The 26,711-nt window shown below is 42.0% G+C and overlaps 1 non-coding gene and 1 pseudogene across 1 annotated transcript; both read right to left on the minus strand.

The window, feature by feature from the left end:
- Positions 1-5,089: 5,089 nt before the first annotated feature.
- On the minus strand, positions 5,090-5,196 carry LOC111824173. The gene has a single exon (XR_002827268.1). It is a non-coding gene; the product is annotated as a U6 spliceosomal RNA (small nuclear RNA).
- A 700-nt stretch (positions 5,197-5,896) lies between these two features.
- LOC102443252 lies at positions 5,897-8,371 on the minus strand (annotated as a pseudogene).
- Positions 8,372-26,711: the final 18,340 nt, after the last annotated feature.

The following is a 26,711-nucleotide window of genomic DNA, read 5'->3' on the forward strand; positions in this document are numbered from 1 at the left end:
GTTCTGGTTAGGACAGAATTCAGAGCCAAGACCCAAACTATAAGAGAACGTTTATTTGGTAAATCACAGAGGTAGAAAAAGTAATTCCTAGAAGAAATGGGCTTAGGAAACAAGTTATAGAGGTAAAGGAAGGGCTCTTGGAGCTTGGGAGTGAGGAAGCTAATAGTAAGGTGCCTTGGGGCAGGGAGGATGAGGGGGAAGGGGAAGAGAACGGCACAGGTGTGCTCCCAGGTGCACTGGGTCTTGTGTCCTAAGTGTTTTAAGGGTGAAGATTTTAGAGGAGGTCCCAGGGGAAGATCTCAATAGAAGATTCAGCAGTTTTCCAGGTGTGTCCTTTCAGAGTTGTGGTCACCACTGATTTATTGGTCAGCACAGGGCAGGGGGTCATAATTCAATGCAGCTGGTCCTGAGGTCAGCCAGGTGTAGATTGTCTGGTTTTGCTGCTTTTCTGAGCCTGGAGCTGAAACACAACTGAGGCCTAGATGTTATCTCTAGGGAGGAAAGGGTGAAGGGGTCCAAACCTCAGGGCCAGGGACATGCTAGGGGAGAGAAAGTCACCCTGGGAGAGAAGCCCCCCCCTATAATTGTTCTTTGCTAGGTACCTGGGGCTTTCCACCCTGATAACCTCCTGTACCTGGCCCATAGTTCATGTTCTACTCATGTCTGTCTAACTGCCTACCACACAACCAACTGAGCCACCCGGCCAAGGCTGAACCTATTTTTTAAATATGTTTTTATTGATTTTTAGAGAGAGAGGAAGGGAGAGAGATAAAAGCAACCATAGGCTACCCCCTGCATGCCCCCTACTGAAGATGGAGCTCAAAACCCCGGCATGTGCCCTGACCCGGAATCAAACCAGCAATCTCTTGGTGCATGGGTCTACATTCAACCACTGAACCATACTGGCTGGGCTGAACCTATTTTTTAAAAAAAATATATTTTATTGATTTTTTACAGAGAGGAAGGGAGAGGGATAGAGAGTTAGAAACATCGATCAGCCGCCTCCTGCACACCCCCCACTGAAGATGTGCCCGCAACTAAGGTACATGCCCTTGACCAGAATTGATCCTGGGACCCTTCAGTCCCCAGGCCAACGCTCTATCCACTGAGCCAAACCGGTTAGGGCTGAACCTATTTTTAAAATCGTTTTAGTGTGTTTTTGCCAATCTACTAGGTTAAATTAATGCATAATTTTAATTTGCATATTTTAAATTAGAAATTGAGCTCTAGTTCATGTTGATTAGACTTTGTGTTTCTTTCTGTTATCTTTTCATCATTTATTTGATCATTTCTTACTGAGATGTTCTTTTTTTTACCTTACTGATTTGTAAGAGCTTATTACACATTATTATAATAATTTTAACCCATTGTCACATGTTACAATGACATGTTTGTCATTTGTCTTTTAGTCATTATGTCTTTCGCCATATAGAAGTTTTAGATTTTCTATGCCTACTTTAAATGGGAGGTAATAGGTTAATTATTTTCCTTAGTGGATAGCCACGCTCCAAACACCATTTGCTTGAAATCAGTGTGGTAACGTGCTGTAATTTTTCTATTACTAAGAAGAGGTAAAAGGAAAGAAGGACCTCATCATCCTTAGGGTAAAATATTGTGATACCAGAGTTGGATTACTCTGGTGTGTTGTTCTGTTTTTCTGTTTCCTAAACCAGCCTAAAATAGAAATTCTACTTTGTTCTGAGAGTCTCCTCTTTTCATAAAGAAGTTGCTTGTATGGTTCCTAATGAGCCTAGAGACTATTGGAAACAAAGTGCTATTCAACTGGATTGGCATTACTTGGCATGGGCGTCCTTATCTGCAATCTCTTCAAAGTGCTTCCCAATTCCACTCGACGCAGATGATAACTGGTGTGCACAAATACTCCTTTAGTTTATTTTCTCAGCCTTGTTCCTGGATGTGAACAATGTGGATTCCCTCGGGCCTGTAAATTCTCTCATTTATTTCAAAACATCTCATTATTTCAACTGAAGGCTTTTCTTTTTATTTACTACCTAGGATTCTTATAACCAGGGTGTTTATACAGGTTTAATACAGTATGCTCAATAGGCTCATCATGAAATAAACAAAAATTCAAAAGAACAGTGCGTTCACTCTTAGGACAATGCATGTCATACACTGGGTTAGGAGTAAGAAGATGAGGTGGGTGGTGAGTGAGCGTTGTATATTTTACTATAGGACACTCTGTTCCATCAGGTAGTGTTTCTACATGTTTTGTGGTAGTGCGGATATAGTCATTTCTTGAAAAATCATGACTTCTCATTTTGGCAATTTTATCACTTTTTATCTACTACATAGCAAAAAAATTTCATATTGGAGATATATGTTGTAACAGAAGAGACTAAAATAGATAACATACAGACACAGACAGACAAAAAAAACATATCTACACACACACACACACACACACATACATCTGTGCTTTTACTATAGAGTTGATAGATTTAATTAGAGAACATATATAAAAAATACTTGAGGCCATGTGTGGTAGTTAGTAAATACTCAATGCATCTTAGCTATTATTATTATATGTCATCTAGGTGGGTTGTTGTTTTGTTTTTACCAGCTTGCAGCATGGATATAAGAAACCATTCTCTTTATTTTGCCTCTCTCCTTTTTCTAGCAAGTTGTTTGTGTTCTTTACTGCAGTCCTCCTTAAGTCTCCTGTTTCTCCCCATCTCCTATATGAGAACTGAGCCTCTGCCATACTAAAGGGTTAAAAAGCTCAGTCTTAATGAGAGGAGTGCATTCCTGCAGGTTGTTCAGCTACGATATGAATAACAATTACTCTCATTTCTGTAGTAGTTTAGAATTTACAAAGGGATTTATATCTTTTTGACTCAGTGCAACCTTGAGAGCTAAGTGAAGATGTTTTTAAGATTGTTTTCCATCTGATAAATGGTATACTGTTTTGCTAGGACCGCTGTAACAAAGTACCATAAACTGGGTAGCTTAAACAGCAAAATATTATTTTCACTCCATCCTAGAGACTGAGAAGTCTGAGATCAAGGTGTCAGCCGGGTTGGTTTCTTCTAAGGCCCCTCTCCTTGTCGTCTAGATGCCTCCTTCTTGCTGTGCCCACAAGGTCTTCCCTCTTTACCCATCCGTATTCAAATCTTTTTTCAGAAAGATATCAGTCAAAGGAGATCAGAATATGACACCCTCAAATATGCCACTTTGGCAAATCAATTGTTTTGAGCTGAAGGCAACTGAGGAACAGCAGGCGCAGGAAGAGCTCTCTGCTATCTGCGTGAAAGCTGGGCATAAATCTCCTATGAAAAAAGCACAGTCCCTATTCCAGGAAGAGAGGATAGGAGAGCACTCCTATCTCTGGAGGAGTCAATGCTGAGGTGAGTCTGCATGAACAGACCTTACTAAAATAATCTTATCTTCCACAGTGGTTCTCAACCTTCCTAATGCCTCGACCCTTTAATACAGTTCCTCATGTTGTGGTGACCCCCAATTTCATTGTTACAAATTGAACATAATTAAAGCATAGTGATTAATCACAAAAACAATATGTAATTATATGTGTTTTCCGATGGTCTTAGGCGACCCCTGTGAAAGGGTCGTTCGACCCCCAAAGGGGTCTCGACCCACAAGTTGAGAACCGCTGCATTAGAAGATATCTTAACCCACCCCCATGTATTTCCTAGTCACTCTCATAGTTTACCAGCTCTAGAAGCCCAAATGCCCTTTCCTTTGCTACTCACTTCTCCACAATTTATCACCCTTTATTAAAATAGTATGTAAGCTCCCAAGTCTGTCTGCTCTTTGACTTTTTCACTTCTTTTTTGTGAAGCCCATACACATAAAACTTTAAATATTAATAAAAGTGTATGCCTTCTCTCCTGTTAATTTGTCTTTTGTCAGTTTAACTCACAGGACCTGGTGAATTAAAGGCCTTAGTTAAACCTAAGAGAATAGAGGAAATCTTTTTCCCTTCCCTACATAGTCATATTGGATTAGAGCCCCCACTAAAGGCTTCATTTTAACTTAATTACTCCTTTAAAGGCCCTATCTCCAAATACAGTCAAACTCTTAGGTACTAGGGGTTAGTTCTTTGGTATATTAATTTGGAGGGGGAACACAATTCAGATGGGAAAACTGAGACTATATGCGGTCAAATCTCTTGCCCAGGGTCAGAGCCAAAATAGGGCTTGCACTTCCCTGTATTTGAGACTTAAGCAACAAGGTAACTTCCCATTTTCACTTTATATTACATCACAGAAAATTTTCCATTTCCAATCAAGACATTTCTACATGATGCTTTTTTTTTTTTAATTAAAAATATGGAACGCTTGACTGTGGAAGCACCTGGAGCGGTTCCTGACCCAGGCCCTGAAGGAAGTGCTCCAGAGAGAGGGCCCAGACTGTGTGGTTAGAACACAGAATGAGGTGGTGACTATAGTAACAAGTTGGAGAAGGGACAGATGCTAAACCACGAAGTTCTTTACAAGACGTATTAAGAAGTTCAGGCTAAAACCCAAGGGCGTTGGATTTTAATGCAAGGGAAACAGATGAAGAGCTGTAAACAGGTGACATGACCTATTACATTTTTGAAAGATCACTCTGGTGGCAATGTTGAGGATTGGATTGGAAAATGCAAAGATTAGCCCTGCTGGCGTGGCTCAGTGGTTGAGCATCGACCTATGAACCAGGAGATCACGGTTCGATTCTCAGTCAGGCCACATGCCTGGCTTGTGGGCTTGATCCCCAGTGTGGGGTATGCAGGAGTGTGGGAAACCGCCTATTGTCTTCACTAGCAGAGAGGTGTAGACAGAGAACCCGGAAGGCTGGTGACCTTTGAAGCCCTAGCAAAGGTCAGAGCTGTGCACCACCTCTGTTAATCCAGATAATGGTAGCTGAAGCAACCTCCCCACCTTTAGTCATGTAAATCCTTATTGATAAGAATAGTCTGTGTGTCACTGGAATCTCCCTGCCTAAGAGCTATACTATGGGTGGATCCCAAACCAAATAAAAGGTTGGTGTGGCCTGAGCACCAGTGGAAGTCCTTCCTCTTGAGTTGGACTTACCCGCCTGGCCCCCCAATATTTCCAAATTAAAAAAAATATATATGGAACACTTCACAAATTTGGGTGTCATCCTTGCGCAGGGACCATGCTAATCTTCTCTGTATAGTTCCAATTTTAATACATGTGCTGCCAAAGCAAGCACTACATGATCCTTTTTGATGTTACCTAGTATCTTAGCTCTGGCTGCTATATCAGAACACTATAGACAGGTGGCTTATAAACAACAGAAATTTATTTTCACAGCTCTGGTGACTGGGAAATTTAAGACCAAAGAGTCAGCAGATTTACAGTAGTGTCTAGTGCAGTGATGGTGAACCTTTTGAGCTCGGCGTGTCAGCATTTTGAAAAACCCTAACTTAACTCTGGTGCTGTGTCACATATAGAAATGTTTTGATATTTGCAACCATAGTAAAACAAAGATTTATATTTTTGATATTTATTTTATATATTTCAATGCCATTTGACAAAGAAAAATCAACCAAAAAAATGAGTTTGCATGTCACCTCTGACACGCGTGGTCTAGTGAGAGCCTGCTTTCTGGTTCACAGGTGGCCATCTCTCTGTGTCTTCAGAGGTAGAAAGGGTAGGGGAGCTCTCCAAGGCCCCTCCCCCTTATTTTTTTTCAGTTGATCAGCATAGCCAGGTTCTCTCCTTATTGTCCTGTTACAACTGTATTTATACCATTGGATCCTATAAGCATGCCTCTAGTTACATCATGGTATGTTTGGGGTCCTTCTTTGACCTTCTACAGTTCCTTGTTTTATGTTTATAGTTTATCTGACCTTTGATAAAAATCTTATCTCTAGCTCTGTTGATTTTTTTTTTAAGGGGGAAACTTTATTTGATATTAAAGTTGGGGAGGGGATCGGAGGGGAGGTCCGCTTCACTTGGTGATGGTGTTCGCGTTCATGCTCTTGCCGCTGCCGCTGAGCACGATATACGGTGTTTTCTGGGCCTTTTGCTTTTCCCAGAGCAAAGCCACAGTGCCCAGGGGTGTGTCGCTGGAGCTCATCTTCTTCAGGAGCACCTCCTGGTCCAGCTTCTTCATCCTCCGCTCTGTCTTCATCTTGCCCGAGCCTTTCCCGTGGAAGCGGTGGGACAGCTGTCGGAAAGCCTCCTTGGGTGTGAGTATTCGGCCGGTCTCATCCACATACTCGATCTTAACATCAGGCTTATAGCCATCCTTCTCCTTGAAGTCCTGGGTGAAGCCCCAGTACTCCTCCCGCCGGCTATATTTGTCATCGATGGCCATCTTGTCCTCAATGCAGTACACTGCTGACAGCAGGGACTTGTTGGGTGCCTTAACCTTGGCCACCTTCTGCACGGTCCTCTCCAGCAGTCCTTTGTTCTGACACAGGAGCAGCGCGGCTGCCAGCCCTCTATTCACGATGGGCTCCTCGTCCAGGATGGTTGGGTGGAGGAGGCAGAGAAATCCTGATGCTGCTTCTCCTCCTCCAGGTTGACTGTGCTCCAGCCAATGTTCTCCTCCCCGTCAGACGCAGAGCCGCCGTTGGCCGAGCGTTCCCCGTGCCGTTCCAAGGCCATGAGCTCCTCCTGCTCCTCCCTAGGTGGGGATCTCCCCCAAGGTACCGCAGAACTCCGACCTGGCGCTGAACACGATGGTCCCCTTCCGCTCCGGACCCTCCTCCTCCTCCAAGCCCCGCTGGCGGGACTCCAGCTTCTTCACAATCTCCACCACCTTCTCGCCGCTGTCCCGCAGCTGGTGTAGCTGCTGCAGCTGCCGTAACCGGCGGCCCTTCTCCAGCTGCATCTGCAGCTTCCAGCTCCGCCTCATCCTCCTCCAGCAGCTCTGGGGACCCAGGTGGCAGCCCGCCCTCCTCCTCATCACTGATATCCATGTTTTCCACCCGAGTGTCATCTGACGGTGGGGGCTGAGACGCCGGCTCCTTCTCTTCCTCCTCCTCCTCCTCCTCCTCCTCCTCCTCCTCCTCCTCCTCCTCCTCCTCCTCCTCCTCCGGGGCTTCCTCATCTCCCTCGGGCACTTGGCGCCGGCCCCGGCCCCGGCCCCGGCCCCGGCCCCGCAGTCTGGAACCAAAGTCCCCATCTTGAGTCTGGTCCCCAAGAGGCAGCAAGTCGTCAGCCCGCACTACCACCTCCTTCTCCTCCTTTCGGATCTTCTTCACCTTCCGCTTGGTCTTTCTAAAGGTCACCCTCTCCTCTGGCGTCAGGTACTCGGAGGCGAGCCGCGGCCGGCCATGCTCAGGGACTGAGCTTGCAGCCGCAGCTTGGTGCGCATCTCTTCCAGCTCACGTTCCCGAAGGCCATGGGCAAGGCCGCCCTGCCCCAAACGGAAGGAGTGCGGCCGCTGGCCGTCCAGCTCCTCGTCGTACTTGGCCAGCACAGAGCGGGGTTTTTGCTGCGCCAGCTCATCCACACTCTCATCCTCTGCCTAGGGCAGGTAGTCGGGCTTTTTCTTCCGCAGCTCCACGTTTTTCTCCGCCCGCGCCTTCTCCAGCAGGTTCGCGTTCACCAGCACGTCTTCCTCCTCCCGCAGCACGCCTTTGTCCTTCAGGGTGAGGGTCACGGTCTGCCCTTCTCGGAAGGAGGCCATGGCATGCTCCACAGTGAGGCCCTGCAGGTCCCGGGCACTGTACAGGTCCTGCCGCCCCCGCCCGAACTCCTCCTCCACCAGCGTGCTGACACCAACCTCTTGGTCCACCTCCTCCAGCAGCTCGGTCCTCTTCTCTGCGAAGTCCTCCTCCTTCTGCAGCTGCCGGCTCCTCAGGGGTCCTCCTCCCCCAGAGTCTTGATCTTCCCCAGCTTCCGGTTCAGGAGGCTCTTTTCTTTGGCAGCTGCCAGCTTTTCTCGAAGCTCCTCTCGTTGTCGCAAGGCCATGGGGTTGATGACATCGGCTGCCATGGGCTCCTTCTGGGTGCCCGCCTCCTCCTCGACGGCATTGACTTCCTAGGGTTTCAGCCCCAACTTGGCCCGGAGTTTATTGGTCTCCTCGATGCTAAGTGACGAGGCATCTCCTGAGCTAGTTTTGGAACTGGCAGCGGCCTCGGAGCCATCGTCCCGCTTCTCCCGCTTCCCGCGCCGCTCCGAGGGCTCGGCTTGGCCCGCTCCCGCCCCTGCGCACCGCTGCGGGCCTCGGTCTCGCTCCCGCGCCCGGCCCCCCGTTCCTGGCTCCACTCCCGTCGTTCGCCACTCTGGTGCTTGTGTTTTTGGTGCTCTCGGTGCTTGTGTTTTTTGTGCTCTCGGTGTCGCCAGGGCTGCTCGGTGGCGCCTCCAGTGCCGGCCGCCGCCGTGGTCATGGCCGCCTCTTCCTCCCGGCAGTGCTTCTTTGATGACCCCATGGCGGCACGTCAGCTCCCAGCCGGCCCACACGGAGCCCCAATAGGCAAAATGGGAAAACTTCCGGGTAGCCCTGCAGCAGCTGTCGCGTTGCTGCTGCTTCCTTCTAGCTCTGTCTTCTAGCTCTGTTGATTTTAATCTTCTCCAGAGCCCCTTTTATAAGGGCATTAATCCCATTTATGAGGGCTCCACCCTCATGACCTAATCACCTTCCGAAGGCCCCACTGCCGGAAGCCGGTCCACCCTTGCTGCTTGACACAGCCGTTGAGGGAAGAAACATCTGTTTCAAGGGACCTGGCGTATATGGCATACTGTTCTTAATATGTTTGCTCCCCTTCTTAGCCATATGTGTTCTATCCAAGGCCACCTCCCCGAGAAAGGTTGTTTCCCCAGGTGGGGATTTTTCCCTGGAGTTAGGGATTAACAGGACTAAGGAAGGGAATAAAATCAGTAAAACCCCTTAACTAAGTGCCAGGCGGGTAGTTAATCACCTTAACTACGAACAATCACGCTTAAGCTACATAATCTTTACTTAGGACAGTGATGGCGAACCTTTTGAGCTCGACGTGTCAGCATTTTGAAAAACCCTAACTTAACTCTGATGCCGTGTCACATATAGAAATTTTTTGATATTTGCAACCATAGTAAAACAAAGACTTATATTTTTGATATTTATTTTATATATTTAAATGCCATTTAACAAAGAAAAATCAACCAAAAAAATGAGTTCTCGTGTCACCTCTGACACGCATGTCATAGGTTCGCCATCACTGACTTAGGATAATCTCCTTCAGTTACTTCCTTATACCTTAACAGAACAATAGAGTAGTGACCTTGGAATGGAGATAACAAACCCCTAACCTTTGGAATAGAATGGATAGGATTAAAATCAAATGGTATAAATACAGATGTAACAGGAGAATAAAGGGAGAACCTGGCTATGCTGATCAACTGAACGCTGTCTCCGTGTCCTTCATTCTTCACCGACTCCGTCCACACTTTGGGAACCCCTGGACCTGCTGGGGCTGGACCCCACCACCCCACCTCCTAATACCACCACACTGGGGGTTAGGATTTCAACATATAAATTTTATGGGCACACAAACTATTCCGTGTTATAGAGCACTTACTTTTCCATGGTGTGAACACAGCACAATTTATTTAAATAAGCCTGTATTGATCTAGACCAGTGGCTCTCAACCTTGGCTGCACATTAGAATCACCTGGGAATCTTTTTAAAATCCTGATTTCTGGGCCTCATCCTCCGGAAATTCTGTTTCTTTGTTACTAATGTTGTGGCCTCACCCCATAACAAAGAAACAGAATTTCTGGAGGATGGAGGACCAGAAATCAGGATTTTAAAAAGATTCCCAGGTGATTCTAATGTGCAGCCAAGGTTGAGAACCACTGATGTAGACTGTTTCTTGTACTACAGTGGGGCCTTGACTTACGAGTGTCCCGACTAACGAGTTTTTCGAGATACGAGCCGTCTCTCAGCCGATTTTTTGCTTTGAGTTTCGAGCTAAAATTTGGGTTACAAGCCAGCTTCAGGTACCCCACCGCTAGTTGGCGCAGCGAACGTCACAGTGAACGCCACAACATCAGCCCAGCATCACGTGTCTCACTCATTCATTGTTGATTTGACCTACGAATAATTTAAGTTATGAGCTCAGTCACAGAACGAATTAAACTCGTAAGTCAAGGCCCCACTGTATTTTAAAAATAAATTTACAGTGAGCATTCTTGTAACTAAATCTTTGCACCCAATCTTTAACCTTCCTAAAAGTAGAATTGCTAAATTGCACAGTATGCAGTTTTTAAAGACATTTGTATCTATGTGGTTTTTTAAAGAGAGAGTAATGCGCATCCTGCAGTAATCAGGCTTAAATGCTAAGTAACTCGTATCCTTTTATTATTTTTACATCCATGTGTCTACATATGTATACGCATGCACAAATATATCTCTGATACTTTGGAGATTGCTGATTTCATCAAGGGAGATTAGAGAAATGATTTCGAGTTCTTCAAGAAGCAGAATCTTTAACTGCACAAATGTGTTTAAAAGGCCAACACAATGCTTGGCACAAAGAGACCCCAATGAACATTTAATGAATATGTGAATGATGATCTCACAGCGTCTCATATTTGCCTAAAAATAATCCATTTCCCTTTTCTGCTCCTGGGGAGAGAGTAAAGGTTTGAGTCCAGGCAGAGCAGATTTTTTTTAACTTTAACAAAACACGCTTGCATTTTAGATCAGATGGCTTACAGTTATTATTAGCAATAGGCCTAAAAATACTGATGCAATAGAAGTGTCATTTTCATATGTAATTTACAGAGCATATAAAACATCACTAATCAACTACCTAATTGCTACTCCAAAGTCAGCTTTCAAGTAAAGAGAGAAAAAAAGGTCACTATAAATTACTTTTATTCTGGCTATAGAAAGACTTTTTAGAAGTTCTAAATTATAGGTTCTTTGCAAATATTCTTACTTGATTATTTGGTTTATATAACAGCAAAGGGATGGAGAAAATTTCCATGAGTTGGCAAGTAAATAATTACCTGCCATATCTTCAAGTTCTACAATGAATTTTTAGATTTTTATTGCATTTGCAGATATAGCACCAGAGAGTTTCCATTCTCTTTTCAATGTCTTTTGTTTTCTATTCCTCATAACTTATAAAATATTCAGCAGCTTGATTTGTATTAGTAGGAAAGAAATAATAAAAGTACAGTAACTTTTCAAATCATGACTAAATACATTCATTTGGTGTAAAATGGCATGACTTAAAATCATTTCTTTATTCATTGAGTGCTTACTGTGTGCCAAGCACTATGCCAGATTCTGAAATAAAGAGCTCTAAATATAGTACAATTCAAGTTTGCTTATTCATGTCATCTCTAAATATTCAGTATCTTTTGTGAATTATTTCTTCTTTTTATTTCACCTCCCTTTCTTTGTTATGTTTTTCATTGTTTTATTTGTGTATGTGTAGAAAATTTTCCTGTTTTACTTTCTTTTCTTTCCTTCTACCTTTTATTACCTACTAAGTTGACTCTTGCATTTGTCTTTAATTATATTTTCTCACTTATTTTCCTGTGGTTTTTTTTTTTTCCTTTTCACTACTGTATTGGTGACTTTGGAGAGGATACTTAATTTGTAGAATATGTTTGTATGGACTTTAAATCTGCTTTTAGTTCTCTTAAAAGCAGCTATAGAAGATTAATGGCCTCTAATTTATTTTTGGCTAGATACTTCATCAGTAAAAAAAAGTTTTGAATATTCCCCTTAATATGTGAATATATATTTACTAATGAACTATTTACATGTACATATACATATATGACTAAAATAATTGTATAATATACAATTAAAAAACAAAACCCAAAATTTGAAATTAACAAAGACTAAGATAAAAATGCATAGGTTGAATTCTAACACTTTTTCCTGAATGCCAATGAATCATTTTGTGCACCCCTATGGAGGCCACTAGTTTGGGCTTGATAAACTTGATAGTTTGGGCTTCTGGCATAGTAAGGAAGCCAATGAGTCTCTAATTTGCTCTAGTTTCTTTTAGAATATTCTTGGAGAAAGAGTAAAGAAAATTTCAAGATTCATATATGGAGCCCAGGACACTGAGGTCAAGACTCTCAAACCAAAAAAGATGACAAAAGCCTCTTCTACCTTCAGAAGAGGTGAGATGATCCTGACTGGGAATCATCTGATGTGGGAGGCAGTAGAGAACTTGGCTTAAAAATGGAAGATTTTTTTTAAGGATTGCAGGAAAACACTCTTTATTTACTTTAAAATCTTATCTTTATTGCTTTTTCTGTTGGAGAAGTATTATATGTACACTAGAGGCCCAGTGCACGAAATTTGTGCACTGGAGGGGGGGGGTCCCTCAGCCTGGTCCGCGCCCTCTCGCAGTCCAGGACCCCTCGCTCCTTACCACCGCCTGCTTGCTGCTCCTTACTGCTCAGCTCGCTGCTCCTTAGCGCTGCTGCAGAGGCGGGAGAGACTCCCGCTACCTCTGCTGCGTTTGCCAGCTGTGAGCTTGGCTTCTGGCTGAGCGGCGCTCCCCCTGTGGGAGTGTACTGACCACCAGGGGGAAGCTTCTGTGTTAAGTGTCTACCCCCTGTTGGTCAGTACATGCTCCTGCGTTGAGCATCTGCCCCCTGGTGGTCAGTGTGCGTCATAGCGACCAGTCGTTCTGGTTGTTCCACTGTAACGGTTGCTTAGGCTTTCATTATATAGATTGTGAGAAACTAAAACATCATAGAACATACACAATGAAGAAAGCAAAAGTCTCCTGTTTTGATTACCAACAAAGAAAACCACTGTAATTTTGTGGTTTTTGGCTTCCAGATTATTTTAAATGCACTTATTAACACATGTTATCTTAACAAAAATGAAGCCATTCCCATTTATACAACTTACTAGAGGCCCGGTGCACAAAAATTTGTGCCCTCGGGGGAGAGGGGGGCGTCCCTCAGCCCGGCCTGTGCCCTCTCGCAGTCTGGGACCCCTCAGGGGATGACCACCTGCTGGCTTAGGCCCGCTCCCCGGGGGATTGGGCCTAAGATGGCAATCAGACATCCCTCTGGCAGCCCGGCAGCCCTCGGGGGATGTCCACTTGCCAGCGGGGAGCAGGCCTAAACTGCAGTCAGACATCCTTAGCACTGCTGAAGAGGCAGGAGAGGCTCCCACCACCACCGTTGTACTGGCAGCCGTCAGCCTGGCTTGTGGTGAGCGGAGCTCCTCCCATGTGAGAGTGCCCTGACCACCAGAGGGCAGCTCCTGCATTGAGCGTCTGCCCCCTGGTGGTCAGTGTGTGTCATAGTGACCAGTCATTCCCAGTCGTTCTGCTGTTAGGGTCAGTTTGCATATTACCCTGTTACTATATAGAATAGAGGACTGGGGCACGGGTAGGGGCCTGCTGGTTTGCCCTGAAGGGTGTCCCGGATCAGGGTAGGTGTCCCGCTTGGGTGCCTGGCCAGCCTGGATGAGGGGATGATGGCTGTTTGCAGCTGGTCACACCCCCTTCAGGGTGGGGGGTCCCCACTGGGGTGACTGGCCAGTCTGGGTGAGGGGCTGAGGGCTGTTTTCAGGCTGGCGGGTGACTGAAGCTCCCAACCTCTCCTTTTTTTCTTTTTTTTTAATTCTGGGATTTATTTACCTTCTATGGCTGTCACTGGAGCTGAGAGCTGGCTTTAGCTCTGAGGCTCAGCTCCAGCTCTGAGACCTCGGCTGCTGAAAGCAGGTATCTGGGCTTTGTTTGGCTTCTATAATTGCAACATAGTTGCTTAGAGTGCAGCTCAGAGCTGGGTGGCGGCAGGCGGGGAACCTTGGCTTCCTCCATCACTGGAGCAAGCAAGCCTCCTGTTCACTTCAGCTGCCTGGCTGCCAGCCGCCATCTTGGTTGGCAGTTAATTTGCATATCGCCCTGATTAGCCAATGGGAAGCGTGTCGGAGGTACAGTTAATTACCATGTTTGCCTATTATTAGATAGGATTTTTACCTCATTTTCCAATAATATTTTCAATATTAATACAAAAATTGTTCTTTTAAATTGATGCATGATACTTAATTATATAAAAATACCTTTCTTTAATATCTTATTCTTGTTTGTTTTTAATATTTTGCTCTTATAAACAATGCTACAGCAAAATCAGTGTACATTTATTTTTTCATTCTTGCTAGAGTCGTTTTTTTAAAAGAGAAGTAGAATTCTGGGTGTAAAGATATGAAATATTTTTGGAACTATAAAATTTTCCAGCAGTGTTAACTAAATTGCCTTCTAAATTCAGTAGCCAGTCACACTCTCACCAAAAGATTGTGTTTATTTTTTTACATCTTTTCAGTACTAAAAACTATGTGTTTTAATGCTTTTTTACATCTGAAAGGTAAAAAAATATTTAATTGTTTTAATTTGCCTATGTTTAATTGTCAGTGAGATTGAGGACTCTTTCATATAATAATTGACCACTTATAATTGTGAGAAAAATGAGGTTTTTTTTATTCTGTTTCTATTTTTAACTTTTTAATTTGTTTTTTAAAAAAAAACAAATTTGTAAATATACACAAAAGAAGCAACATGCTTCAACAATTATCTACATTTTTGCAAAACCCAGGCATCATGTCATTTTATATAGGGGTGATTTTAAGTAAGACTCGAAGATGTCATTTAGTGTCCTTTGACCCATGCACACACCTCTAATTCCTTGGCTAACCAGAGAAAAGTATAAACTAAAAGAGCAACAACAGCCAACCTTAGGCTACTTGTAGCAGAGAAAACATAGTTTCTGACTCAGGCCACCAGATGGCAGACAACAGAAAAAAAAGAAAAAAGAGAAGAAATCTACACCTACCAAGACCCAGCTTCATGATGGCCCAGATAGATGTCTTAAGGAACTTGGTTTCCTATTAGTATCAGGAGGTGGGATGTGAAGGGGAGGTTAGTCAAAGGCATTGTTTTTAACCATAGTAATATTTTAATTATACAATAGTAATATAGTTTATAATCTGATATATTTTATTATAAAATACAACATATCTTATGTATTTTTGTTTTTTTCCTATGAATTTAGGCCTCAAAAATAATGTTTTATTTAGAATTGCATCAAACCTATAAGTTAATTTGAAAAATATCAAGATCCTTATGATATTTATTTTTCCCATGAAAGAACATGATATTTTCCCCATTTTCTTAAGTCTTCATTTTAGATCTCTCAGTTATAGAGATCATAGATGTCACTCAGTAAGAATTTTACTTGGAAATGGGTTTATTTTACAGATATTCAAACAGAATTTGGACAATTTTACAGAAATATATTGATCTTTGCAGAGTTAATCTCTATTTTTATTAAGAAATAACTATGGCCGAAACCGGTTTGGCTCAGTGGATAGAGCGTCGGCTTGCGGACTGAAAGGTCCCGGGTTCGATTCCGGTCAAGGGCATGTACCTTTTTTTTTTTTTTTTTTTTTAAATATATTTTATTGATTTTTTACAGAGAGGAAGGGAGAGAGATACAGAGTTTAGAAACATCGATGAGAGAGAAACATCGACCAGCTGCCTCCTGCACACCCCCTACTGGGGATGTGCCAGCTGCCTCCTGCACACCCCCTACTGGGGATGTGCCCGCAACCAAGGTACATGCCCTTGACCGCTAGCCAGTTTGGCTCAGTGGATAGAGCGTCAGCCGGCGGACTCAAGGGTCCCGGGTTCGATTCTGGTCAAGGGCATGTACCTTGGTTGCAGGCACATCCCCAGTGGGAGGTGTGCAGGAGGCAGCTGATCCGTGTTGCTCTCTCATTGATGTTTCTAGCTCTCTATCCCTCTCCCTTCCTCTCTGTAAAATATCAATAAAATATATTTTTAAAAAATAACTATGGATTACTTCTTTTTCATTTTCTTGCTATACAATTATATAATCTGAAAAAGATCATAAAATTCTTGTATTTGCCTTTCCACTGTTTATTGCTCTTATTTCTTTTTCATACTTCATTACATTGGCTAATGGCATAAAAATATAAAATAATGATAAATAATATATCTTTGCTATATCTAGTTGACTTTTATTTGGAATGCTCATCATGTTTATTTTAATTTTACATAGTAATACGTTTTTAGATTATAAATGGGGCCCTGGCTGGTTTGGCTCAGTGGTTGGAGTATAGTCCCCAGGACCAGGACCAAAGGGTCACCGGTTCGATTCCAGGTTAGGAGCACAAACCTCGGTTGCAGGTTTGATCATGGCCCCAAAGGGGGCACGTGTGGGAGGCAACCAGTTGATGTGTCTCTCTCACATTGATGTTTCTCTCTCTCTGTGTGTCTCTCTCTGTCTCCCTTCTCCCTCCCTTCCACTGTCTCTCTAAAGATCAATGGGAAAAACATATTTTGGGGTGAGGATTCAAAATAAAAGTATAAAAGGATGTTGAATTTCATCTAGTAGCCTTTCAGTATCTACTGAGAGGATCATTTTATTTTTCTTATTTAATCAACTGAACTGATATCATTATTTTATTAATAAGTTTCCTTATATTGCTAGTTTTCCAGCCTGAGGTAAATTCTCCTTGACCTCAATGCATTAAGGTTTTAGTGTATTTTGAACTAGATTTGCTAGCATTTTATTTGTTTTGTGTCTAATAATCACAAGTAAGGATTGTCTATAAATGTTTTTGGTGTGTCACATCTTTATTGGATTATAGTGTCAGAGCTATATTTAGTTCATGAAAGAATTGGATAGCATCCAGCCATTTTCTGTATTTTATGTTCCAGAATAAATATGTAATGGCTTTTATCTATTTTATTATGATGTTCCTAAAGCAGTTCTGAAAAATGTTATTTTTAAATTTTTTAAGTGAAAATAAATAAATGCTTATATTACAGTAAAGATGTTTTATAACTCAAAACCTTAAAGAAGTGTAATGAAGGTTTTTTCCCCCCACACAAATATGTTAAAGAAATGCCTGCCAAACCCATTATAAAATATTATCTCTGTCTAGAATGCTATGTAATGTTATACTATTACATAAAGCAGTCAAAATCTTTTAGTTTTCTCAATTGATCTACTCAGTCATGGAGAGAATGAAATTATGCCTAGGGATTCAGCATCTGAAATGTTATACCAAGTCAAAAGTGGCTTCCTATATATTTTTCACAATAAGTATTGCATTTCTAAGGTGTTGGTAGTTAACATTCCAAAGAAGTCTTTCTGGGAGCAGGGAAGCAATAATGAATTTGGCCCTGTTTTATCTAGTTCTATATCTTGTCTCTACAAGTAACTCATGGCTTGGATAATAACAAAAGTATTTGTGGTAAACTTCCAGATGAATAATATTGATAAAGCTCCGTTATGATGCTGCTCCTCATGATCGATCGCAGCATTGTTCAACAGAACTTGCTACTCTGATGGAAATGTTCTATTACCATGTGTCCAATGTGTCCCTGTGTACACCGTGGCTCTGAGGACTTGAAATGTGGCCAGTGCAAAGGAGGGGCTGAATTGTTTTTAAAATATATTTTATTGATTTTTTACAGAGAGGAAGGGAGAGGGACAGAGAGCCAGAAACATCGATGAGAGAGAAACATCTATCAGCTGCCTCCTGCACACTCCCCGCTAGGGATGTGCCCGCAACCCAGGCACATGCCCTTGACCAGAATCGAACCTGGGACCCCTCAGTCCGCAGGCCTACGCTCTATCCACTGAGCCAAACCGGTCAGGGCATGAATTTTTATTTTAATTAATTTAAATTTAAGGAGCCACATGTGGCTAGAGGCTATCATATTGGACAGCACAGCTTCAAAGCATAAAATTTAATCAGCATGGGTACATTAAAAACCCAAAACGTTTTCACCACTAAACATTTTCTTATAACACATAAATAAATTCCACTCGCCAGTATTTTGACAACTGATAGTCAATATTAGTCTTTGCTCACTTCTGCAAGTTTATTTATACTTGCATTTTTAAAATTTAGTTTCTTACTTACCTCCTATCTGAGCTACCGTCTTTTGCCATTCCAAGAAGTAGCTGTTCTTCCTGTCATTGGCATTTTGCTGTTTTTGTTGTTCCCTTTTGTTTACATGCTTTGAGCTGCCATTAGGTGTCTGTAATTTTGCATCCAAACCTACTGAATTTTGTTAGTTCTTTTAAAAAGAAGTAATTTGGTTCAATTATTGGACATGAAAATTTTGCCATGTATAATGATGGATAATTATATCAATAAAATGGTCATGGGTGAAAAATGATCAAGAAGAGCTTGCGAAAAAAAATGTAATGAGAACTTATAAGAATAGAGTTGGCGCTTTAGTATGGAAATTGCAGCTATATCATTGAACTGCCTTTCAAAAATGAAGCCATTTCACTGAACCCATTACTGTAATTACACTTTAAACTTGCTAAAAATATACACTTCAGTATATACCAGTTTTACATGCAGTCTCCACATCCAGCTCCATTATTATTAAAATTTTAGGATTTGGAGGTTATACTATTCTAACAATACTGCATGTGTTGCTTCTTGTATTTCTGTGGGAGCAATTTGAATGTATACTTGAAAAGCTTTATGGTTTCAAAAAACCTAATAGGATTAAGGAATAATTTCAGGGAATTGTTTTTTAATTAAGAAATTGAAAAGTACTATTTTTACAGAGGTTGGAACATTCATTTGAAGCTAAAGCTTCATCATTTCATAAAATAATTCATCATCCAAGTCCATCTTCAGTAGTTACGAATAATGGTAGCTGCCTAAATAAATAAAAATTTAAAAAGCTAATTTTCAATGAAATCATCCATGGCTGGAATCCAGATAGTGAAAATATTGAAATCTTGTACTTGCTGAGTACCTGAAAGAACTCAAGTTTCTATAAAGACACTGAACCTGGTGTGGAGGTCTCCTAATAGAGGTGAGAGGTGACTCACAGACTCTTCAAGAAGGAGCAGGAACAAGATGCTATACCTCCCTCAGCTCAGTAACCGAGAAGATTAGTCTAGAATCTTAATAAAATATAATCTTATTGTCTTGGTCCCCACCAACTCACAGTTTAAGTTTGCATCGTTTCTTAGGAAAACATTTTACTAACAAAATAATAATGTGAACTCAAGAAGTAATATAAAACAGTGGCAGCGGTTCTCAACCTGTGGGTCGCGATCCCTGAAAATACATCCTGCATATCAGATATTTACATTACGATTCATAACAGTAGCAAAATTACAGTTATGAAATAGCAACGAAAATAATTTTATGGTTGGGGGTCACCACAACATGAGGAACTGTATTAAAGGGTCGCGGCATTAGGAAGGTTGAGAACCAGTGGTTAGGGTATCTCTGAACAGCATGAACCAAGCTACAGTATTTCTATTTCCCATAGGCCAAGGACTTTGTTGCCCATTACCACATTTCCAAGTGTCTAAACTACACACGAGGTATCCCATATGTACCCCTGAAACAGGACTCAAACTCCACGGTCCATTGCAAATGGGCCAAGCCTTGTGTGCTTAGGACTAACAACTGCATAAAATGCCTGATAACAGTTTGTGGGGAGGGACAGTTTCCAGGGAAACGTTACACCATTTTCACTTACAAAGCTCTGGTAGTTTAGGAAATTGTTTGGTCTATAATCAGTCCAATCAGCCCAGTCAGGAAAACAGAAATCACTGGACATAGTTCAAACAGAAAGGGATTTAATTCTAGAAAATGGTTACAAGGTGTTGGAAGGGCTAGCGGAGAAAGGGGAAGAAAAAAAGGAGCATTACCCAGAGATGAGAAGCTGCTACCACCACTCTCGGGCTGAGGCCCCAGCTGCATTTGGAGCTGGAGGTTACGATGTGGCCAGTGTAGGACCTGAACCCTCACAGAAGGGGCATCATGTCCCCGGTGCCCATTGAACCACCCCTACCACTGCTGCCAGACTAGAATGGCTTCTTCTCTTCTCCCACCAGTGACTCCCATTGTCCAGACCTGACTGGAAGCCAGTTGGTAAAGGATTCTGGGAAATGCCATTCCAGGCTTCCAGCCCCTACAATGCTAGAGTACAGAAGGGAGAGTGTGGCATTCTACCAACAGAAAAATAACCGGCATAATAATGTTACCAGTTAGGTAGATGCTAATCATTTGTAATCAGTTACATTCAATAGAAAATTACTTTTGAATGGATTGTGTAAGTTACAGCACTAATCGCTTTCTTCCCAATCATTTCTTGAGAAATCTTGCGGCTGAAGCTTAAGACAGCAGCAAAAGCCGGAGATAGGGAGCCAGGGATGGTTGAGAAGGGGAATAACAGACAACAGAACAGGTCCAGGGGCAGACATATGAATAATTAACTTGATGAAAGGCCAGAAAGGACTTTGAAAAACAATCTTTCTAATTAGAAAACATTTTGTCTTGCCCTGGCTGGGTAGCTCAGTTGGTTAGAGCATCACCATAATAAGCCAAGGTTGTAGGTTCTATCCCCAGTCAGGGCACATACAAATTGATGTGTTTTCTCTCTCTCTCTCTCTCTCTCTCTCTCTCTCTCAAATCAATAAAAACATAATAAACAAATAAATAATAAAATAAAACATTTTGTCTCTAAAATTGAGGGTAGAGATAGGGGAACAACAATAAAAACCCTTTCCTTTTATCTAAGGAGCAAGAGCCAATGAATTTCAAAAGCAGAAAAAAATCTAGCTCACCAATTATATGTAAATTCTCCTTTATAAGGGAAGAAGAATGAGTCACCAAAAACACAAAAGCTACATAAATTAACATCCTTTAATGCCTTTAGACAAGTGAATGAAACAGCACAATAGAGTTATGTCCCCAAATTAGCCTCCGTTCATATTCCACCCAAGCATATACAGTAGCATTTGTAAAAGACTCATATTACCATCAGTTGATACCTGATGTGGAATTTTTTTACTTCTTTATATTTCCTCCATCCTCACTCTAATTCACAAAATGCTTTGTTAGAGTTCATTGGGGTTTTGTGGCTTATATGACTCAAAAATGAGTTAATTCCTATTTTGTTAGTTGGCATTCAATGAGCAATGTTGAATACGATGATTACTCTCTGAAGAAAGATGTAGAAGTCATTTTAGAGACTGTTTTGAAAGTTTTACTCTATAATAAAATAGTTAATTTTTTAAATGTATGAACTTTAAAATATTAGTTTTTAAAATGAACTTTGCTACTTGACAGGGTGTGTGTGTGTGTGTGTGTGTAGACTTCTTAAGTTCATAACTACGGTTTGTGGTGTACCACTCTGACATGCTGTTTAAAATACTTTTTTTTCAGAATCATGAAATGTTTTAGAGTTATAAAAGTCAGAATGGATTTCTGGAACTTAATTTTTTTTTAAAGCTGCCACTTGTCATCATGAAATGCATACTATGTGACTAATAAAATTAGTATAAAAATAATAAAATAACTTCCATTTTTCACATGTGGTAAAAGGGGGGAAATTACTGTCAGATATTTCCTTAAGTTTGTGCACAATTCTTTTCCAGTTCTCCTAGATCTGAAGTAGTCAGCCCATTTCATAGTTAATCCTCCTAGGAAAATACTGGAGAGGTGAAGGCAGCGGAGTAAGTTATGCTGTAGATTAACCGTTTCCCTTTCTTCTCTTAGAGATTGTAAGGTGAACATTCAAAACACATTCACTGAGTTCTACACAGAGAATCCAAAGGGGTCATTTCACAGACGACCTGTATTCAGTTACAATCAGGCAGCATGCACAGGTTTGGCTGGGCTGCTTGTTCAAATAATGAAACACTCCCGTGTCCATTGTGGCCTGCAGAATAATGGTCCCCAAAGGTGTCCATTCTCTACACCTCCAGAACCTGTAAAAGTATGCCCTTACATGGCAAAAGACTTTGCAGATGCAATTAAGATTTTGAAGTGGAGAGATTATTCTAGAATATCCAGTAGGCTCAATCTAATCACATAGATCTTTAAAAGCAGACTTTTCCCCAGCTGTGATCAGAGAAAGATGTGCCTGTGAAAGGAGGGCAAGAGGGAGATGTAATGTTGGTGGCTTTGAAGACAGAGGAAGGGGGCCACAAGGCAAGGAATGTGGGCAGCCTTAAGAAGTTGGAAAGGGCAGGGAAACATTCTCCCTTAGAGCCTTCAGAAAGGCATACATCTGATTTCAGGTCAGTGAGACCTGTGCCTGCTTTCTGATCTACAGAACTGGAAGATAGTGCATTTGTGTTATTTTAAGACACTATGTTTGTGGAAACCTGTTTCTGCAACAATAGAAAACTAATATATAAAAGCCACTGCCCCAAGCCCACTGCTGCCTCTACCATCTTTATGCTTCCTTGGGACTCTCAATTCAGTAACAAAAAGGATCATCCCAGCATAGCAGATTTCACTGGACACCTGTTTCAAACAGCAACCAGCTTTAGTTCTGACTGAGCTATGCCCTAGCTTTCCCAGTTGTGAACATTGCATTTTATTACAGGGACCTGAATCAGTGACTTTCAAATTTTTTGACTCCAACCCACCTACAGTGAAGATATACCTTTTGATTTCAACCTAGGACACACATACATCCTCCTGAAATACACACCTCTGTAATAATAAAACCGTAATATGCTAATTAAACTGGACAGCTGAACAGCGGAACGACTGTCCAGACAACCTTCCGGAGGAAACCGGGCCTGCGAGGGCCAAGCCCCTTGCACGAATTTCATGCATCGGGCCTCTAGTATATTATATTACTAAACTAACATTTCATGTAATAGTATTTATCTTTACTACATATATTGTACTCCAGTAGTTTCAATTCTATGCTTTTCTATTCCTTTTTAAATATGTTTTTATTAATTTTAGAGAGAGGAAAAGGAGAGAGATAGAAACATCAATGAGAGAGAAACATCAATCAGCTGCCTCCCGTACGCCTCCAACCAGGCATGGAACCCAAAACCTGGGCATGTGCCCTGAGTTGGAATCAATACAGTGACCTCTTGGTACATGGGTCAATGATCAACCATTGAGTCACACCAGCCGGGCATATTCTCTTCTATTTTTTCATGTAAATTTCAACCCACTAAACTGATTTCATGATTCACTAGTAGGTTGTAACCCTCAACTGAAAAACATTGACCTGGATCATGAGAACTTTATGGTCAAGATGTAGAGTTTGTGGTAGAGAATATTGTTTTATTTTTAAAGGAAGCATAAACATTTGTTCAGAATTTAAATTGTTTCTGCATGTAAGTTTAATTTCTTATTAAATGTTTTATTAACACACCAAAAATGTATTTGTTTTCTCAAAGTGAACATCACACCCATGACAACTGGTAAATTAAGTCTAATAGTAAAAAATCGGGCTCACAATGTGGACCAGCTACATTCTAGAAACAATCCTATATAATAAAAGCCTAATATGCAAATTGTTCAACTGGGAGTTCGACCGCTTGCCATAATGTGCTCTGACCACCAGGGGGTGGTGTGGAACATGGTGGGGATTGGTGACACAGAGCTGGCAGCAGGTGGCAGTGGAGGCGCTGCTGGCCCCCATGGGCCCCAATGAGAACAGGACTGCGGCGGGATGATGGAGCAGGTGAGCAGGTGGTGCCAGGCGGGTGCAAGCGGGAGCCCGATTGCCCCGCTGATTGCCTCACAGAGTGACCAGCGGCGGTGGTGACGGGGGATGGGCGCCCGGCCCCGATTGATCACCCCACAGGCAGGATGGTGGAGCAGGTGAGGGGGCGACACCAGGCCATGGCGGGATGCCAGGCAGGGCTGCGGGGCTGCAAGGCTAGGGGCACGAGCTGGGGCTGTGAATCTGGGGGCGCAAGCTGGGGTCCGATCCCCATAGGCCACCCCAAAGGACCCCACCCATGAAGGAATTGCACCGGGCCTCTAGTTTTCAAATAAATATAGTCATTAGGTACGTGTATTTAGGGTTCTACATTCCTATTACTCAACTTTGTTCATTTCTGCTTTTGTTTTTAACATTTCCTGTTTTCTTGCTTGCCTTTAAGATATTACCCATTTCCTTTTCTAGACTTTTTAATTTATTACATTTCTCTTTTTTTCTTGTAACTATTTATAGCTGCAGCAACATTTCAAGGACTTACACTTGTCTCAGTTAATTTAGAGATCCTGAAGAGTTTACATGTGCACTTAAAATTGTTTGCTGTAATTCAACTAGCTTTCCTAGGTGTTGATAGCAAAGGGTTTGAAGATTACGACCTATTGTATATCAGTTAGCTCTCATGAGGTTATGTTATAGAACAAACAACCCCCAAGTCCCAGGGACTTACAACAACAGAGGTTTATTACTCACTCACTGCACACGTTGGCTACTGCTCTGTTCTGGGGTCTTCTTCACTCCAGGGTGTAGACTGAAGGAGCAGCCTCTGTATGAGACACGCTGGTTCATAGCTGAACCACAGGAGTGTCCTAAAGCTTCTGCTCACAGTGGGGCATCCACCACTTCTGCACACATTCCATAGGCCAGAGCAAGTCATGAGGCTAAACTTGATGGCAAATGGGTGGTAAACATAATCCTTTTATGGGCAGGGCAACAAATAGTAGGGAACAATAATATAATCTGCTCCCATGTTATCCCCCATAATGCTGCAACCAGCAAGGTTTACCCTCGCGTCTCTATCCATTTAAAACTCCATTTTATTGTTATATCTGGGATTATATCTGGGACTTACCATTATAGCATTTATGTTTTCATTTTAAATGTATCTTTTCTCGTAATATAAAACTGTGTGTCTCCCTTAGTGCATTTTGCTACAAAATTAGTTGTGCTGATCATGTTTTTATAGGCCACACCAGGCTGCAGCCACTATGGGTTATAATAACATTAAGAAAACAGTATTTTTCTAGCTTAGCCTACACCCACAGCAGTGCTAGCCCTTCTCTCTCTCAGAATTTACCAGGCACTGCATGTGCATCTGCAAGGAGTCCCCTGGTCCCAGGAGGCTCCTTCTTGGTACCTGTCCAGCCTGGGTTTCCAGTCTGCCGAGAGGAGAGCCGCGTTCCCTGCCACCTCCAAAGGCAGAGCAGTGCTGTTTTGTGCATTTCACACAATCAGAGACGCCAGGGATTTCACTCTTTTCAAAATTAATAGCCATCTTTCTCTAGAGCTTTGGCTCAAGTTCCTAGTTGCTGGGACACCGCTGGATAGAGAATAATATGATTACTACACTGAACCATTCTCCAAATTACTCTGACAGCCAAACCTTATATTTCAATGAGTTTATTTCCATCCCCCACTTCTCTTTCTCCCCCCTCCCCTTCTCCCCTTTTGCTCTACATGAGGCTCCTCTGCTGTTCACGCTGATAGATCCTCTAATAACCAGTCCCACCTGGAAATCTCTGTGTAACTGATGTAATTTAAATATCAGGTTTCTAGTGTGCTTATGCAGGCATTAGGAATTGTAAGCCATTCCCTTGCCTTATTAAAATGTCCTTATTTTAAAATATTTTATCACAATAATCACATGCATGGAAAAAAAAAAAAAAACAATAACACAGGGCTTATCATGAAAAACGGCAGTCTACTGGCCCACCCTCTCCCAGCCCTAATTTGATTTCCCAGAAGGAACCACTTTTAATTGTTTCTATTTCTGATGGCTACTTTCCTAATTCTGAACAATGCTGTTTCTTTTTTTTTTAATTCAATGATTTTTAAAAAATATATTTTTTAATTTATTTTTTTAGAGAGAGAGGAAGAGAGTGGAATAAAGAGATAGAAACATGGATAAGAGAGAAACATTGATCAGCTGCCTCTACTGGGGTCCAATCCCAGCGGGTCCAGGGGTCCCCAAAGGTGTGGACGGAGTCGGCGAAGAAGGAATGACAGGAAGACAGCCTTCAGTTGATCAGCAGCCTAGTCAGGACCTATAGCCAGGATCTCCAGCCAAAGTTCTGGTCGGAGTTCTGGTTAGGAACTGATGAGGATCTGATGTTTATTGTCTTGTTACATCCGTATTTATACCAGCCGATTTTAATCCTGTCAATTTCTATTACAAAGGTTAGGGCGTTTCTTATCTCCATTCCAGGGAGTAAAGATTATGTAGCTTAACTACCCGCCTGGCACTTAATTAAGGGGTTGTATCCCCTCCCTAACCTCAGGGAAAGATCCCCACCTGGGGAAACAACCTTTCTCGGAGAGGTGACCTTGGTTAAAACACATGGCGCTAAGGAGAGCAAACATATTAAGAACAGTATGCTATATACGCCAGGTCCATTGAAACATATGCTGTGCAGATGTTTCTTTCCTGCAGCGACTGTGTCAAGCAGCAAGGATGGACCGGCTTCCAGCATGCCTCCTACACAACCCCTACTGGGAATTAAGCCCACAATCCCAGACTGTGCCCTGACGGGGAGTCAAACCGAGACCTCTTGGTTCCTGGGTTGACTGCTCAACCACTGGGCAACAATGCTATTTCTTGATTTACTTGGTAAATCACTGTATTAGGTAGAAAGATGAGTTCTCCTCTTCCGACTCCTCTCCATCTTCCTCTTGCTTTCTGTGTTTATACATTTGCTTTCACATTATAAAGGTTTGCATTTATAATTTCTCTAGTAACTATATTTAAGTTTTACCTGTTTTGTGCATAGGCTGCTTCTAAAAGTCCAAAACCACGAATAATCATTTATATATTATAACTACATAAATATTGTTAAAAAAACAATTGGATAGTAGGATTTCATTTTCCTCTTCCCAAGGGCTCTACAGATCATTTTAAAACTGTTCAAATTTAATATCACAGAGTTTTACTTGGCTGGTTTGATTTTATATTTCCATCTCTTTTCACTTATGCAGAAAATCTTGGTTCCAATGACAATGACATAACAATCAGAAACTGTCAAGCCTACAGAGAAAG

This window comes from Myotis lucifugus, unplaced genomic scaffold, assembly GCF_000147115.1.
Source record: "Myotis lucifugus unplaced genomic scaffold, Myoluc2.0 scaffold_6, whole genome shotgun sequence".
In the NCBI taxonomy this organism is placed as follows: Eukaryota; Metazoa; Chordata; class Mammalia; order Chiroptera; family Vespertilionidae; genus Myotis; species Myotis lucifugus.